The sequence below is a fragment of the Rhipicephalus microplus genome, chromosome 2 (assembly GCF_043290135.1).
Source record: "Rhipicephalus microplus isolate Deutch F79 chromosome 2, USDA_Rmic, whole genome shotgun sequence".
NCBI classification, from domain to species: domain Eukaryota; kingdom Metazoa; phylum Arthropoda; class Arachnida; order Ixodida; family Ixodidae; genus Rhipicephalus; species Rhipicephalus microplus.
Window position 1 is genome coordinate 190,947,557 of NC_134701.1, and position 18,653 is coordinate 190,966,209.

Below are 18,653 nucleotides of genomic sequence, written 5' to 3' on the forward strand. Positions count from 1 at the left end.
TGTGGCACCCTGTTAAGTTGCACATTAGGCATCAAATGGCGAAGGTGAGTACCCAGAAAGTAATATGCGAGCGTTCGTGCTGGAGATTCCTCCCCTTGCACTAGGCGCAAAAGGAAACGCAGTGCCAGCAGCCTACAGCGTATGGACACTGAAGGGAAAGCAAAGCCTCCTTGAGCACGCTGCTGTCCCAGTGCCGCGCGAGAGACCAACTCTGTGCCGCCTGACCAAAAAAAAAAAGGAACACAAAGCAGACTGCAGTGATCGCACGATACGTAAAGATGGCTGCACGACGTGAGAAAGGTACCAAATGCGACCACAAAATACAGTCTGCGCAAGGTACCTCCGCTCAAGAAGCGGGAAGTCAAAATCCTGTGCATCCTGAATTTTCATTCTTACTTCCTCGAGAGCGTTTAACCAAACAGATTCGCAAATGCGGTAGTGGTTGTATAAAATACCTAAAATATGAAGGGACGCGGCCGGCTGAATGGGAACACCGGCGCTAAGCCTGGAGTTTGGAGAGCCAATGAAGAAATACCGGGATTTGGAGATGTTCAACGCTGCACCTGAAATGTCGCTATACTGGGAAAATACATGCAGGCTGCGTGAAAGGCTATCTTCATCTCAAAGGTATAAGGTTATATCGTCAGCGAAAGCTGTGACTTTCACGACACCGCTACCTGGAAGCGCAAGACCCCGGACACGTGAATCCGCGTCAAGAGCACGCAAGTATGGCTCAAGGCTGAGGACAAATAACACAGGAGACAATGGACATCCCTGACGGACCCCACGTGTTATGTAAAAGGCGGCACTTTCCCAGCCATCCAGAACTAGTGTGCTTGACCAGTGTAGTGTGCTTGACCAGTGTGCTTGACCAGCGTACGAACTAGACCAGTGTACGTATTTTTAATCATTTCCACAAACGAATGAGAAAAGCCGAAGGCTGTGAGCACATTAAAGATATACGCGTGCTCTAGTCGGTCAAACGCTTTTTCCTGGTCCAAAGACACAAGGATACCACGCGCAGATCGCGACAAAGTATAAGCTATGATATCTCGTGTGGTATATGACAAGCTGTGTATTTCTCGTCCAAGCACTGATGAAGTCTGGTGATGACCTACTAGGGTGTTCAACAGACCCCTCAAACGTTGAACGGCTACCGCCGCGAATATCTTATAGTCAACGTTGAGGAGCGTGATAGGTCTCCAATCTTCAGGATTAACAGAAGAAGCATCACCCTTTGGAATAAGCACAATGCGTCCATCTCGAAAACTTTATAGAAAGACACCGTCTTCGTAGCATCGCCGGATTACCACGGTAAATGTAGCACCAATCTCATCCCAAAATGTCAAGTAAAACTCAACAGGAAGACCGTCTGGCCCTGGGGCCGTTCAACGTTTCATAGATTTCAGAGCCGCCTTTACCTCTTCAGCCGAAGGAGGGATGTGCAGGCAATCCGTAGCTTCTTGAGGAATACGGGGCAAACTTCTAAGCATTGGCGGTGTTTCATCACAGTTAGTCCGCATGGCCGAACACGACATTGCTTCAAAATGCGCCAAGAAAACAGATCGATCACGCGTAGGAAGCCGCTGCGCAGGTGGTATTTGTGCTGTCATAGAGACAGATGGCTCTGATTGCCCAAAAAAGGAATGTCTTGCGTAGCGCAGCACCTCGGGATGTGCACATGGGTTGTGTCTACAGCGCCATGCTGCTGCCGCCAGGGACGAAGCAGCAGTCAAGCGCTGAAAGCGTTCACGCAGTTCACGCTGCCACGCTCGCATCAGAGGAGAAGGCGTCTCGGCGCGCAAAGCAATGCGTAACTTCATCGCGGTATCAGCAAGCTCTTCAAAAACGCGTTGACGAAGCGAACGCCTCTCTACTGCGCAGCGCAGGCGCCACTGTGTTTTAAGCGCATCCCAATCTTCAGGACCAGACGCCGTGAGCGACACACGTATTGCGCGTAACAAATCTGATCTTGAGCGCGCGTCCTGCAGGACGCGAACATCAAGACGCCATGGCTTTTCCGAAAACGAAAATGGAACTTCGAGCTTCAAGACAATAGGCCGATGATCAGATACGTACACAGGAGAAGGTGGGAAGGACGGAACGCATAACTCGGAGACAAACGCCTCTAACGCTCCTGGGATATAAGCCCGGTCGAGCCTGCTGGAGGATCGTCCACGTCGCCATGTCCAAACAAAGGTATTTCCGTGCACTACATTGTGCGCGTCTAGTAATGAAAAGTGGTGGACAAGGCGACGAAGCTCGCGTGAATTCCAAGCAGACCGGCCCCAGCCAGAACCTTGTACATCAGTTCGCGTATTTAGAACGCAGTTGAAGTCGCCAATCAAAATGACATCACGACCGTCAAAAAAAAACACATCCAGGTCTCTGAAAAAGTCAATAGACTGTCCAGCTTGCGCTGGCCCATACACACACAGTATCCTTAATCTGAAAGAAAAGTAGCTACAGTCTAAAGCCAAAACCCTGCCCACGCAATCGTAAAAAGAATGATGATCCCTTAATAGAGCTTGGTTAAAAATAATAATACCTACTCCCGTAAAACGAGATGTAGCAAAAGAGAAATAACAATCTAGGTTGAACTTTCGTTTAAAAGCAAGCACGTCGGATAGCGAGAAAAAAATTTGTTTCGTGGAGGCACAAAACATCACAATTTGCAGCGCGGGCGACACTAATCACTTCAGCCTGCTTTGCCGGACTGCGAAAACCCTGAACGTGTGTTTAGAAAAAGTGGTTATCAATTTAGAGTACTTAGTGCTCTACTATGGGAGAGCTTAAAGCCGTCCCGAGACAACGTTCAATGAGAAAAGTCAAAACAGTTACGTCGTATAGCGTGCGTTGCTGAAGAACTCTGTCAAGATCTGGCTTTAACGAACCACTTGAATGACTCAGCTAGAGAACACCATTGGTGTTAACTTGATAGATGGCTTACGGAACGTTAACCATGTTGTGTATGGTACGCAGAAAGTGTTTATTACATTTCAAAAAACATTTATTGGTTGTATATTCTTACGCGTAAGAACAGAAGTTTAAAACAGAAAATGTAGAGTACTTTTACGAATTGAGTTGGTATTTCAGTTAGTTCACAGTTATTAACCTAGACTGTGGCGCTGCAAAAAGGTCACATTATCTCCGGCCATTGGTTTCAAATGCGAAGCATTTCTTAGCAAACTTCGGCGACTTTGAGCGTATCTATCTATCTATCTATCTATCTATCTATCTATCTATCTATCTATCTATCTATCTATCTATCTATCTATCTATCTATCTATCTATCTATCTATCTAGCCGCCTATGACTTTTAGCTCTCCTGGCCGTTTCGATAATTGTATCAATACCAAACTTGGTCTGCCATAACATGACTGCATGAAGAACATATTTCACTTGTCTTAACCTGAAAATCATGACATATATGTCATGAATAACATGATTTACACTTCACAGTGCTGCAGCTTTTGCCGTGGTTCCGTTCACACGGCAAGTTCCAAAACTGGTATGGTATGACATGATTACATGGCGAACGCAAGCGATAGAACATACCATGAAAATCATGACATGCGTGTCGTGTAACAACATGACTGCATGGCACACTCATGATACGCTCGCGGCCGTTTCGCTAGCTTCACATATGCCAAATTTGGTACTACGTGACGCCAATGGATGCCGAAAGTACGTGACAGGTGCAAACATGATTATCATGAGATGCGTGCCATATGAGAACATGATTACATGCCACAGCTAAGGCGCCAATACATTTCGACGTGACGGGGTGCGCGTGCTCACCGGCGTTTATTTTGGCGTGTCACTCCGGCGTTGCCACGACATGCGCCGGTCCTGCCATATACTCGCAGGCGTGCGCCGCGCTGCGTTGCTTTGACGCATGCGCGTTTCAGAGCGTCCGGCGACCCTTCGTCACGAAAAGAGAAATATGCACTGTTGTCTTGATAATGAATTGTCGCAAAACGCAGCATGTCGCATTTCGCGCCGCTTGCCGTCTGGCCGCGCCGACGCACGCTGGTCACGGCTGGCGTCAGACTATAGAGTGCTCGCGTTTTGCTAACGTAGCGTTGCTGTGCCCAGCGTACGCTGGCGTCAACGCTACTTTAGATTATATTGGGCCCTTCATGATGCGCTCGTGGCCGTTTTGCTAGCTCCACATATACCAAATTTGGTGTTACGTGACGTTGTTGGATGACGAAATATATTAGTGGTGCAAACTGATAATTCTGACACGCGTGTCATGTAAGAACATGACAACATATCACGCTGATAGCGGGCTCGCGGCCATTTGGCTAGCTCCAATATAATAATTTTCGTATCACGTGACAGAATAGATGACGAAGGTAATCGACACATCCAAACATCATAATCATGACACGGAAGTCATGTACGGCATCATTTACCTCCACCTCGTAACGTTGCGCTGATAAAGTGACAAATAAACATTTCTCATTCGTGCTTCGCATATCATCGATTTCCACTGTATGTGGGATCTGCCAATTCTTTTTTCAATAATTGATGGCGACACTGCCTTTGCGTTCCATTTTTTACGAGGTTGCGTCTGCGAAAAGCAATTGCTGAAACTAAATTCATGTTAGAACGCTCAGCAAAGTTTTTTTTTATTCAGATACGAGATGCTTTTGTAGTTTGCAGCTCTTACTTATGACACGTCTATGAGTCTAGAGCATCATTTTGCTTTATGCAAATGCATGACAAGAATTGCATACTTAACTAGAATAGGGAGGATATATGAGGGCGTTTTTTTTATAGTGTAAATACTATATTTAGTATTGGAATATTTGTTGCAATGCAGTATACGCGCCAACATAGGAAGTGGTCCTATTGGTGAATTTCATTACCCTCGGTGTAAGTACAGCCGCATGGCATGCTGGCTGTACAGCTGAGGCACTCTGAGGATGTGCACAGCAACATGGTTGTTCATAGTGAATTGCGCTGACCCCATGCAATGTCGTTCATGCCTGGTGGCCCACACGTTGTCGTTCATGCCTGGTGGCCCACACGTGTGTCTCGGTAAGCCGCATGTATAGGTTTAACAACTGCTGAGTGGTATGTGGCGCTGTGCTCACACAAGATGTTCACCATCATCAGCGTTATGGTTAGCGTGGTAGCGCCAGCAGTGACGCCTGGCGGCGACGCTAGGTTCCCGCAGAGAGAATTGGAGTCTCTCTGGCACGTGACGGCTACTGTCGATGGTCGTCTCCTGATGGGGTCCCGCGGGTCCCTCGCGCTAAGTCGAACATTGGCGACGCCGCCTTCGCGTTATCCTGTATTTGTTACGTTGAATATGTGTGTTGGAATAATTATGAGGTCCTTTTTGGCCTGTAACTACTGACGTGTTTCAATCAGCTGACGATAACTCCAATATAGATGTACGTGATGTTTCGCTCGACTTTGTCAGTTATGTCCGTCTGTTCTGAGAGCGTGCCTCATTGTTAGACCCCACGCTAGCACCCAACGTGGGGCGCTAGTGTGGTTACACGTAGCGCGCCACTTCGCGCGTGTTCACCATGAACAGGCGACTGCCAGACAAGGCCCGCCATGCCTGAACACGCGTGGGCTTCACGTCGTTAAATATATATATATATATATATATATATATATATATATATATATATATATATATATATATATATATATATATATATATATATATATATATATATATATATATATATTAGAGGGAAAGAGAGAGAGTCATTCTATATCAAGTGGACCCGGTAAATTTGTCATCTCTGAACACGCTGAAAAAATCATGCGAGCATATGTGAATGAGAAGTAGTGAACGAGGTGTTATAATTCTAAAAAATTGCGTGTTGTACAGAGGATGCATCATGCAAGGGGCACAAAAAGAAAACTGTGTATATATATATATATATATATATATATATATATATATATATATATATATATATATATGTATGCGTGTGTGTGTGTGTGTGTGTGTTTGACGTATGAAGCGATGGATAGAAGAGGCCGAGAAGCAAGAACTGCTTAATTGAATAAACATGGCGTATGAGCCAGGCCACGTCTCCGATTCATCATAGCGTCACACGAGTCGACAGGATCAAGACCTGCCAGCCCCTTAATCAGTCGCTCATCATCGACGCAGTTCCCCACATCTAGCGTCACACAAGCCTGGACCTCGACCACACAAGTGCTTCCGAACCCTGCATCACGACCAGCACCATGCCAGAATCATCGACTGCCCTTCCCATTCCTAAGTACACCGGAGTAGCGGACGATCAACCTGTACGAGACTGGTTCGACCTGTTCGAGCTCCACGCTACCGCTGTACCTTGGTCGGAACGGGAAATGGTTACCAACTTCAGACACTACGTCACCGGTGAGGCATTGAAGTTCTACATCACCCACATATTCAACAACGACGAGTCTTGGCAAACGATAAAAGAAGAAATGATCATCTAGTTTCAAGAATATAATGAAGATTCGGTTAGAACACGCACTCTCAGTGCATTCGAACTCAGTCATCGCAGTCATAAGCAGCCTTCACGCATTCGAGCACAGAACATGAATTTACCATTCCCGTCAGGAGAAGTTATCCACACGCTCACAGAAAAACCACGCGGTCGTTTTGCCAACCTTTCACCTGGTTCTTCATCTGCGCAAATATTGTCAATGCCTCACTCTTCGCAGCAAAAACAACTGAATCTACTATTGATGACCCAGATGCATTTAGTACTTCGTTGCGCATGCGTACTTTGCAAACTGACTTGGGATTACCTGCCATCAACATTACTGAAAAACCTGATCAGGAACCTCATAAGAACATGGCGTCATCGCATGACCAGTTAAAATCCGCACGAAACCAAACCAGACCACGAATGTTCACAGAAATCTCCTTCTTTCAATGTATTCAGCTCAGCAGTTTCACAAAGACAGAAGCATTCACTCTCAGCCTCTTCTGAAAAAAACTTTACTGCAGAAGCATCTAGTGTTCATCAATCACAAGATTTAAGCAACGTAAATCCTGGATACAACCTCACTGCCAACAATGACAACAAAAGCGCAGGTGCGACTTCTGACGACACAAGTACTCGTCAGGCAACCACCTACAATGATCGGTTTATAAATACAGAAAATTCAAGTGCACGAAACCCCCCCCCATTGTCTTGCGCCAAAAACAGCTGCATTGGTTGGCGTCGTAGAAGCCTGCGGAGGACTTGCTAAGAATCCTGGCCCACCACTATCAATGTCACACCACAGGCAACTCTACGAAACCAAGAAACTACAACGTCAACGTATACTTCAACATTGTGAACGACGAAAGAAAACTTCATCGAAACCACGCTTAAGGCTTGAAGAACATTGTAAAAAGGTCGATCGTCGTGGCTACATTCTCCATCAAAGATCAAGAATGCCGCTTCAATAAAAAAATCTGCGATATCGCCACAGAAAAATCTCCAAAAGCCACAAAAGCACCCCTTGTACTTGGCACGAACACAGGCAGTACCCAATCAACCTCGATCATCACGCGAGATCACTGAACGGCCTGTGTATCACCCATGACAAGGAATTCGATGCCTACGATATCCTAACGGTCGATTATGCACAGTATTCCAACCTCGTTCGTTATTTACAAAAATGCCAGCTGTGATTTCCCCTATCTCCACGTCCAAAGCAATTTTGTGTCATCTAAGACGCAACCACCAGCCTCGCCCACCACGACTACGGCGTTAACCGGACTGCTCACTCTCCCTTGAAGTCTTTGAATGTTTACGGAACTCCCCTAGAATAGAACTCCCCTAGAATTGTGCATTTAGACATTTGTGACTTTTCAACCTCTCCTTGTTTACTTTTTCTTGTTCGTAATTCATGCCTTCTTTCGGGGGGAGGGGGAATCGTGTGACGTATGAAGCGATGGTTAGTAGAGGCCGAGAAGGAAGGGATGCTTAATGAAATAAACATGGCGTATGAGCCAGGTCACGTCTGCCATTCATCATAGCATCATATATATATATATATATATATATATATATATATATATATATATATATATATATATATATATATATATATATATATATTGTTGCATTCGAGTGACCTCTCACTCAGCAGCACGCGACATTGACCGCCGCTGAGCCGCACGTCCTTTGTCTAGGAAATGGTGGGCTATTTCTATAATCTATTTAGCACTGGCAGCGCACCAATATCGAAGGGAATATCAGCGTGTTCTCAGAATTACGTCTGTGAATGTGTGTTTGTGTGTGTAGTGGTGTATACGTGAAGCTGCTACACTTTGTCAGCTACTGAATAACGAACTGCATGAAGATGATTCGGCCCTACGTACTGAATAAAATCCTGCTCGTAGGGAGCCCACCAAAAAAAAATTTGTGATACCCCAGAAAGTAATCGTTAGGGAATGCGAATGCATTGTGTAGCGTCCATAACGGTGTTTTGCACGTGAGAACTCAGCGTTAGAAAAATAATGTGTTTTTTTTTCTTACACTTTGCAGCCAATAGCGCAGTTCACCGCAAGTGGTGTTTTTTTTTTTTTTGGTCGCGAGAAACGCGGTGTGTGTTTCCAGCTCTAGTAGCTAGCGCGCACGGTTAAAAAAAGATCGGTAGATCCCACGTACCCGGGAATCGACGTAATGCGAAGCATGCGGAGGGAAGGTGACTGTGTTGCTATGTTTTTATGAGCGACATGACATGAAACGATGCTAAAAATATGTACAAATATTGCACGCACGGACATGTTGAAGACTTGCAGATGTTTATATAACCAGTTCTTTGCACTCGCGCAATGATGCCAACTGCAACATGCGTATTAGCAACATCAGAAGCTGATATTAAGCGTTGATACTTGCGAGGATGCTGGCCCAATGCTACATAAGTCAACTTTAGCGCATGGCAAGTGCCACAATTGCTGTCAACCCGACGTGACGGCTGTATTAAAAAAGTACATATGTAATGTTTATCGAATTGGGTAGGAAGCACTGCAGCCCCTATAGACCCATTCCATGTTTGTAAACACAGGTAGGCCGATGTCGACATTATGGGTAAAATTATAGCGACGTCAAGACGTAACTTCCGCGATAAGCGCTGAGAGCTGCGATGTGCGCCAACAAACAAAACCAAGTTGTGAGGCGCGACTCACATCCAACCGTGACGCAGCTCGTCGGTATACCGTTTTTGTTTTTCTTTCGTTTCTTCACTGCATAGACTTTCATAAAATAATACCTAGAGCGGAAACTGGCGCTAGTGTCTACGCGGGCTCCTTTAGCCATAGAGTTTTCTGATATACACTAGAAGGAACTCTGGCGCTTGTGTTTACGGGAGCTGCAACGCACGGCGCTTCAGCGAGCATGGGAATGATGGGTAGTACATACATTTGTCTAATGTTCGTACTTCTGGCCTGCTTTTGGCTCCGCGTGTGTTCGTGTGGCTTGGAGCTGTCTTCTTACGAAACAAAAAATCAGCAAATATTCAGGGGTTGTGCTTCACCACCTTATTTTTTTTAAAGCTTATCTCTTCAAATCAGGTTACGAAGTTGAAAAGGGTTCGTTCTTTTCTTTAAAACTAAACCGTAACCAGCAGGAAACAAAGCCGCAAGTACAATTCGCTGCCCGCAAGTACGAACACTAGGCAAATGTGTGCATCACCCATAATTCCCATGGTCGCTGAACGATGGCCACGCCAGAGTCCCCTCTAGTTAATTTTAGGAAACTCTATGCATTTAGCGGCGCTTGTACCCGCATGGGAATAATGGGAAGTACAGTCTTCGGAACTGCTTCGGATTGATCACGTTCTTGAGATTAGCGACGCTTATTTTCTGAGTGTAAAACAAAGCAATATGGGGTTATATAAAATTGAAACTTGCTTCATTTTTTCGTACGCAAACTTTATTGCAAACGGTTCTTGTGACTAGGCAGTAAAAATGAAGCCTGGACAAATTTGCACGTACTGACCGTAAATTTGCACGTACTGACCATGCGATGTTTGCACGAAAAGGCAAGTGTTTCCAACGCTTTGCTAAGAGACACGGTGGTGGCACCTACCCGTCAACTTGCGTTCTACACCTTATCACCTCCGAGATGGGCACGCAGGCCACCGCACTTCGTTTTTCAAGATAGCTGCCAGATTGCGCTCATGTCTCACGTGTGACGTTACTTGATGCGCTCATTCATCTTCGCTGCACGCTCGGTGCACTCTAACACAGCGCCTCCTGAATACCGCTCACCAATTTTAATTCCGCAGAACATCAAATAAACGTTTTGTTCGCTCTCTGCATACGCAAGACTATCGTACGACATTTGCGGTGTAACATGCAGATACGGGGCCAATTTTTTTACCCTACAATGAATGAAAAAGGGTACAGTATCACAAAGGTAAGGAATTGATTGATTGATTGATTTGTGGGGTTTAACGTCCCAAAACCACCATAAGATTATGAGAGACGCCGTAGTGGAGGGCTCCGGAAATTTTGACCACCTGGGGTTCTTTAATTAACGTGCACCCAAATCTGAGCACACGGGCCTCGACATTTCCGCCTCCATCGGAAATGCAGCCGCCGCAGCCGGGATTTGAACCCGCGACCTGCGGGTCAGCAGCCGAGTACCTTAGCCACTAGACCACCGCGGCGGGGCCACAAAGGTAAGGAAAAGAAACTGACAGGGTTTATTACTCATTCGCACAATGCATATCGAAGGTAAAAGTTGCCTTTTTTTTCTCAATCAACCGGTCTATTGATCCTCCAGTACCCCTCCCCCTGCGAAAGCTTTGCACGCCTAACCAGGTTCAGCACTGCTTACAGGATCCGAGGCATTTCAACCTTTCTCCACATCACCTAGTTTAGCACTGCCTCCATGATCGGTCTCTTTTCTGTGAAGTAATGGTATCATATGATAATGTGACTGTGCGTTAGTTGATATCATGGTGACGTCACAAACTCTGCGAATTCTGTACACCCGGAGGATGGCATGTGGAAATGTCTTCACGTGATTATTGTATGTTTTTTTTTGCATCACTCTTGTTCACCGTGACACAACCATTCTTGGATTGGATAAACTTATATTGGGTCCTTCAAAACGACAACTGTTCTTGGCATTCACTTTTTGTACTTGATGAGGCATTTAAGGTTTCGCTTTAAAGAGAAGAAGAAAGCGGCAGTTAGGGTAAAACTTGCTGATATGTTCACTTCACGCATACAGCAAATTTCTAATATAAGTTTGTGCCGGCGTCGTACGTCACAGCACTTTTATGAAAACCTTATAGCTGTCACCATAACAATAAATATAAAAGTAAACTAATCTGATAGTGTGCATACTTGCACAGCTGCTTTTATACAAAAATTCCCAAATATAGAAGCAGATCAAATAAAGGGTGCTGTCACGCATGGCCGGTGCTATATTATTTCGGCCTCAAGCATGAAAGAGTATATACACTGTTGAGAAATAACTGCTTTGACATGTTTAAGAAAGAAGCACATAATGCGTTGCCTACCTTTTGTACTCTCTGCGCATTATATAGGTTGTCGACATCTCCTAGTATCTGTGACACTTCAGGGCTATTCTATAAGCTCTTTACTCTATTTTGTGATTGTTGGCTGTTCTCGGTTGGGCACCATAAAAGGGCGTATGGCCCGTACTAAAATGCGAACTTTTGTGCGCGCGTGCCAAAGCAACGTTCCAGAACGATGATCCATACAATAAAAAAAAATAGGTTATTTGATGCAGGAACTACCCTTTGGCAACAGCACAAAAGCGAAGGACCGCGAGCCAGTGTTCCCTGAAAGACGGTTCATGGAGGCCATGTCGGTTTTATATTATGATGGGAACGATGGCATAAAGTTCTTCTAGGAAGAGAATGTAACATGTTGCAAATAAAATTTTTCACAATAGACTTGGCTTTTTTTATTGGTATATGCTTTTTGCTATCTTTGTCGTTGCACTGAATCTGACGTATTTGTAGGCATCACGCTCGCAAGAACGGTAGTTTACGTTAAGCCTCGAAATTAAACGATATGATCTCATTTAACAAAAATGTAGCGAAAAGGTTTTGTCATAAAGTGAACAAAATGAAAGTAGGACGAATATTCATAAAGAAAAGAAAATGAGAATAAAGAAGTCGATTTGGTGTTGGCGGCAATTAAAACAAAGATTACGAAATTCAACGTTGATCTTTTGCATAAATGTAAATTTGAACAGCTCGATTGCTATTGCGTTATACAAAAACAGTACAGGTAAATCTAACTCAGCGGTTTTATTATTGCCTTTTTTGACCTAACCAGACAGTAGTTGGTGGGTTTTATTGTTTTTCTTTACATTTTTGATATGACAGTGGATGGGGCGTTTTGAGTCACTTTAAAAAGGTTCATTTGTAAGTGTTAGGACCACTTTGCTGTTCATATTTGCTCAATGAGTACGATTTGCACTGTGTCTCTCAATATGCACACTGCAGTTAGTGTCTGCTTTCTAAGTAAGACTGTTGGATAAACAAAGGCGAGAATTTGCAATGATCACTAAATTTCAAAGGAACCGAAAATACTAGTCAACATTTCTTGTCCATATATAGCGTATATATTATTTTTATTATCCAGCTTTGCATTTCTTCATCACCACAACCACTGCTTGTAAGTGTGTAAATAAAACGTGCGAAAAGAGATTTGAAGCATGTATCTCACACTATGTGCTGACTATTGATTACTCATCAAGCTGAATTCACACCCATTGCTTTATAGCGCTGATTAGGGTCAACTAAAGAAATACCGTCATTTAGCAGCAATTTAACGCACATGATTCAGCGGTGTAAGCGATACTCGTCGAAGTAACTTACAACTCGATTTTAAGCCTTTAAATCAAAATCGAAGTAGTTGACAGTTAACTTCAAGATGAGAACGTCGTAGAAAATTACTAATTACACAAGGGCTGTGTACGCTGTAAAATGTTTTGGTTGCACATATTAAAACTTCCTAACAGTGTTTCACTGTGGAATAAGTAGCAGAAATTCCCGAGCAAGGTTATTCTATATTTACAGTGTCACTGTCCTTTATTGTCGCCATTATGTAACGGGCATAGAGCAACATGGAACTCGCGTACTCCCGCCGAAACTTGAATACCACTAACAAGCTAACAACTAAAAATAAAGACGTGTATTTAATTTTCGAAAAAAAAACACCGACAAATACAACACTGCCCAAGGTGAAGTCTGAACGCTGCCTCGTGTTGCTGCATGGCCAACTCTATTTGAAGTTTTTGTTATCCGCAAGTAATCGGCTACGCCGTAAATGAATTTTTGTGTGAAATAGGAGAGCACCAAGTATGCCATCTTTGATCTTTCTGCGGATAAGTGACGTACCCGCTATATATCTGTAAGCTAATATGGGCGCTTTGTTGATGATGCGCGTGGCTGACGATGATGAAGAATTATGGATGAGCATTTCGCAGAAGGTTGGAAGCATTAAACTACAAGATTCATGCGCAATTAGCATGCTGTGATCATTGATTTTTATTTTAGCCTTTAACTTTGCTATATTGCATAGGCTAACGTGATTCCTTGCCAGATATGACACCTGCGTGGCGCATTTTTCCAATGAGTTTCAAGCGCCATGGAGCTTCGCTCGCAGCAGCCGAAGTGGGGCTTGAAACTACTTAGCAAAAATGGCCTGTAGAAGTGACAAGTAAGGCTAACTACTTTAAATTCCTACAGCCTCCATTATCTCGTGCCAACCAAAAGCGAACCCTGCGACGGTGGTATAGTGGCTAAGGTATTCGGCTGCTGACCCGCAGGTCGCAGGATCGAATCCCGGCGGCGGCTGCATTTTCGATGGAAGCGGAAATGCTGTAGGTCCGTGTGCTCAGATTTAAATTGGTGCACGTTAGATTGAAATTTCCGGAGTCCTTCACTATAAAGTTTCTCATATTGATATGATGGTTTAGGGACGGTAAACCCCACATATCAATCGAACCACCCAAGTGCAATTCAATGCCTCTGCTAGTCTTAGGGGCCTGCATCAAAATGGTGTAGAAGATGATCGACCCTTTTGTGCCAGAGTGATTTCGTTGAGCCTTTAACGCAGACTTGTTCACATGAACTGTTGTTTGTTTGATACGCTTATGCTGATGAACCTACCATCTCTTCGGTACCTGATCGCAAACTGCCGCTAAAAGAATCATTCTTTTCTACGAAATAGAGGTTAAATTAATTCATGCATGTTGACCTATTTTTACTAATGAGTATGCAGAGTTTATATAGATAAGCATGCTGAACTCATTGAATCATCGCGATTGCATTTTATACAAATGGCTGTACAGCTAAAAAACCTTCACTAGCTCCAGGTACAGCTGGGCGGTTATCCATGGAGTGTTCGCGAAATGCACTGCTCTGATTCTCGCTTGGATGGCATTGTTATTTGAACGTTTTTTTCTGTGCAATGCTTATTGTACGCTTGTAGAGGCGTTTATAAGTGTTTGTTTCGCTTCGTTGCACATTACCGCATTTTCAGTAATTACCATGCGCAACAAACAGCTTGGCTTTATCGTAGAATAGTGGACTGCTATAAAGAGTGCCAAAGTTCAATTGCGTCTTTACCTTGCGCATTTCTCGCTTATTTAATTTTTCATGTCTATCAGTTACACCGCCGACGGCGACGCCAACTGTGATGGCGATGCTGTTTGGTGCATAAACGGGTGCCTATGTGCTGTGCTCCAAGTAGAATATTGTTTTTTGCTAATAATATACTTGCATCAATATTCATCGCTCATCAATGATTAAAACACTATCCGCACATTATCTGCGAACGTCGGAAACCGAACCACGTATCTATCTTACAGAAAGCCTACCTTGCCTTAAAAATTCCACAGTCACACACACAAGCCTTCTTCCACTTTCAAATTTGAGTGTCTTGCTTCCACGACACCATATACAACCATCTAGATGGCGCCTTTGACGATATAAATGCGTAAACAAAAACGTCTTTTTACAACGCCCGTATTAAAAAGCAGGAAGCATAGCTGAAAATTCAACATTTTACTTACTAACCTACTAGGAGTTTTCAAAGTTACTCCACCGTACAAATGTAACACGCAAGTCAACGGAAATTCAATACAGCATTTATTGCAGTCTGTAGAAATTCATCAAAAATGTTTTTAGAATATCTATGGTTACCCTTTTTTTTACGAAAGGAACGCAAGAGCACTTGAAATACCATAACAATATTGTAAATTTCACCTAAATTAACTTGGAATCATTTTTTTATACCGCCGTACTGAGAAAATTTTGTGAAGCGCAATGAAAAAGGTAACAGATGACAGGGCGTAAGCATGAAGATCAATTCAAGGAAACAAAATATTTCGAGACTTTATTACATTCTTGTGCAAAACGAAATGACATTCCATTCCTCGTGTTTTGAAAACTGTCCTATGCACAGCATACCACATCACTCACGCAAGACGTGTGACGCGTATAGATTACCGACAGAATGTCTTCATACACACACGCAGCAACTTCTTCACTCTGTATCTCGGATATGAAACGCCACCTGCTTCACTGAAACAGGCGGCACCCATTTAGGTATTTACATTTTAATACCAAAAGTATCACACTTGTCTTCTCGACGTGTTTGAAACTCAGTGTGCAGCGTTGCTCATTCGTTTTTGACAGTAGCACCATTTATAGGTGCACGCAGAAAATTCCTGTCAGAAATAAATGATATCTCCGATTGTACATACTTATGTAGTTATATATTAAATGAGAGCATTGTGTGTTCCGAGTAATTTTTAAACGTATATATGTAATTCAAGCATTGCCGATTTTTTTTTTTTGACTGCTACGTGAGACTGCCTGCAGGAATAAAATGTGGCGCACAGGAATAGGAGGAAGGTCAAAAGAGTGAACCCTCAATAGCTAAGAATTCTCTACGCACGATGCTGGTAGCACTGTTTCAGCTGATGTGGATCTTCATCTCTGTTTTGTTGAATAAACTTTTAAGTGTAGTAAACGCAAACCGCTTTTAGGACGCACATTTTAGAAATGTGTGTGTTCACTATTATAATATCTGTTATTGATCTCTCCTACATTTTTTACTGATTGTCGGCGTAATAGCCCTACGGCTTTGTGAAGGTGCTACGAGATTAGCTAAATTTAATATGGAAGTTATTTCGTTCATATACTAAAAAATAAATGAATAAACCAACAAATGAATACACGAATGTATGAAATGTCTGCTGAGTACCAATGAATTGCAAATGTAAATGCTTTCTTAGCCAAATATTCACTATGACGTGGTGCAATGATAGAAGCAGTGAACTAAACGTTAAACAGAACTTATGGACAATGATGACACCAAAACAACTTCGTCCACGTAATAATTGTAGATGTTTGCGAAACTTTTGGGTACTTGCTTGCCTTGAAATTTCAGTGTGGTGTATTTCATCTGTAGTGTGGCAACCCAGTCGTTCTAAAGGTGTTAACCTCAATGCCTCTCCTTCTGTACTATTTCTCTTGCAGTAAATTCGCGTCGGACGAAGCTGTAATAGATACCATACCGTAGCTCTGCATTCTGGTAGGAAAATGAAATAGAACTCGAATGCACTGTCAAAAGCGTAGCAAGAACTAAAATACACTTCGAACACACAGATATTACTTTGTCATCTTCTTTCTAGTGTGAACAGGTTTACAAGAGCACTGTCACGAAATTGCCAATATAAATTAGAATCAATATTGCAGACTGTTAGCCGATGGCGATTTCATTCAACACTGCGATTGTGTTTAGGTGGTTTGGATTGTCATGTTCAAAGAATTCCAAATTTATCCGACAGTCTTAGGTAATAACATAGATAGCAACTATAACCTAATAAGTATGGCTGAAATATAAATATTCACAGTGAAACAACACCTTTTGATTCAAACGTTGACCACTAAATATATTAATGGCCAAAATTTAACGTATTGGTGGTGAATGTGCCAAAAAGTGGCATATCTTTTGATTGGTTGGTAGAACCATTTTTTAAACTCGACCCACCTATGAAGATAAGCTATGAAGTGTAGGATGCCTCGGTATAAAATGAAATTGTTTGTAATATCACAATGTTTAGCGATTGATAGCTTTGAAACAACACATGTTTGTCTATCATCCCAGGCTATCCGCGCACCATTTTCTCTCTCGATCGCTCAATTCGAATGCAGGTACCACTGTTAGAGAACAATAAGAAACACTACTAGAAGTCATTTTGTTCAACAAGAATTCGCTCTTTTTTGCTCAAGAAATCAGCCATTCTGCATAGTGGATGCCAAGAGTTCATAAACAGAACACTAAGAAAATTGTCCTGTTGCTTTAGTATGGTGATGTAAAGCAATTGTTGTTAATATAAAGGCAACGAACCGATTGACAAAATGAATGTTACCCTAAGAAGCACGATTGGTCTCCTTGATACACGTGAATGAATGTTAACTCAGTTAAACGTAACATTGAATTACGAAAATTTGTTGGGGTATGCAGTAGGCAGCCATAATTTAGACTTCTCAAAGAGAACACGGAGCATCAGTTCTGTTCAAACTTTTCTGCTGAAACATGACAACATAAATGTACAAACTCCATCTGGTTTAATTTCTTGCTATTCTTTATATTTAATTTAGTAATTTCACTGATGCGTTTTTACCTCCTATACTTTCTCTCCTGTATGGTATGGCAGATAAACCACTGTTTATTTTTCAAGCTCCACAACTCCCCCACTTTTGTTTTGTCCGTGTTTGCTGCACAAAAAAAACGGGTTTTTATCTAAGATGCTTGCGGTCTCTGTGTTTACTTTAGCATAAAAAATGTTCGTGTGACAAAACGGTTTGCGTCAAACCGTAAAACAGCGATCACTTCTTTCACTCCCACAATAGAAACACCAGACGACACATTTGGCAGTAAGAAAACCTCCCGTACAACACAAGAATATTCCACTGCTTCATAAATGCGTTAAGAATGTCCTTGAAATCACAGTCACGTACAAAAAGAAAGAATCACTCGGCAGATCACTTGAGGCACGTAATTTCAGACTTCAGACGCTCCTTGAGGCTTCCAGAAGACTGCTGGTATTCAATACATGTCCACATTTTATACACGGCACATTGTGTAGGCACGGTGATGATGGATAGTGCTGTAACATCCGCACAGCTGCGCGATTTCAGCCGGCGTCCAAAGACCGCTGTGACGTCACACGCAAGTCTCTTTCACGTTCGCTTGATGGTGGGGGTGCACTAGACCTCAAGTTATGCTGTAGCCGGGATTGACGTGAACTCCAAGTGCTTCCAAACGTTTCGCGGCTGATCGACAGAAAAAAAGTACGAATGATGATATTAGTATAAGCTTGTTATTTGACCCCACTCGTTGCAAATGGCAGAACTCAAACTTTCAAGCCTTGATGCTGTCGTATAGCAAGTAGAAGTTTATGGTTAGACACCACCTCGCAGTGACGTGAGAGCTGGTTTAAATTCTACTGCCCAACGTAACACACCAACACAAGCAACCGAAGTAACGAGTGGGTGAAGGGTTGTCACGAGGATTATTAGGTAAGAAAAGTACTCAAGGGATATGGGTGCACAGCCTTTTTATCTGCCTTTTATTATTTTCATCCTATGAATTTCACATTTCAATAAAAGCTAATTTT

General features: G+C 43.0%; 1 protein-coding gene across 1 annotated transcript in view; it reads right to left on the reverse strand.

Moving 5' to 3' along the window:
* Positions 1 to 15,315: 15,315 nt before the first annotated feature.
* LOC142793076 (cell adhesion molecule Dscam1-like) overlaps positions 15,316 to 18,653 on the reverse strand; it is an 80,453-nt gene continuing 77,115 nt past the window's right edge. Inside the window, exon 26 of the mRNA XM_075885732.1 lies at positions 15,316 to 18,309. The gene's annotated coding sequence lies outside the window, so the exon portion shown is untranslated. The remainder of the gene's footprint in view (positions 18,310 to 18,653) is intronic.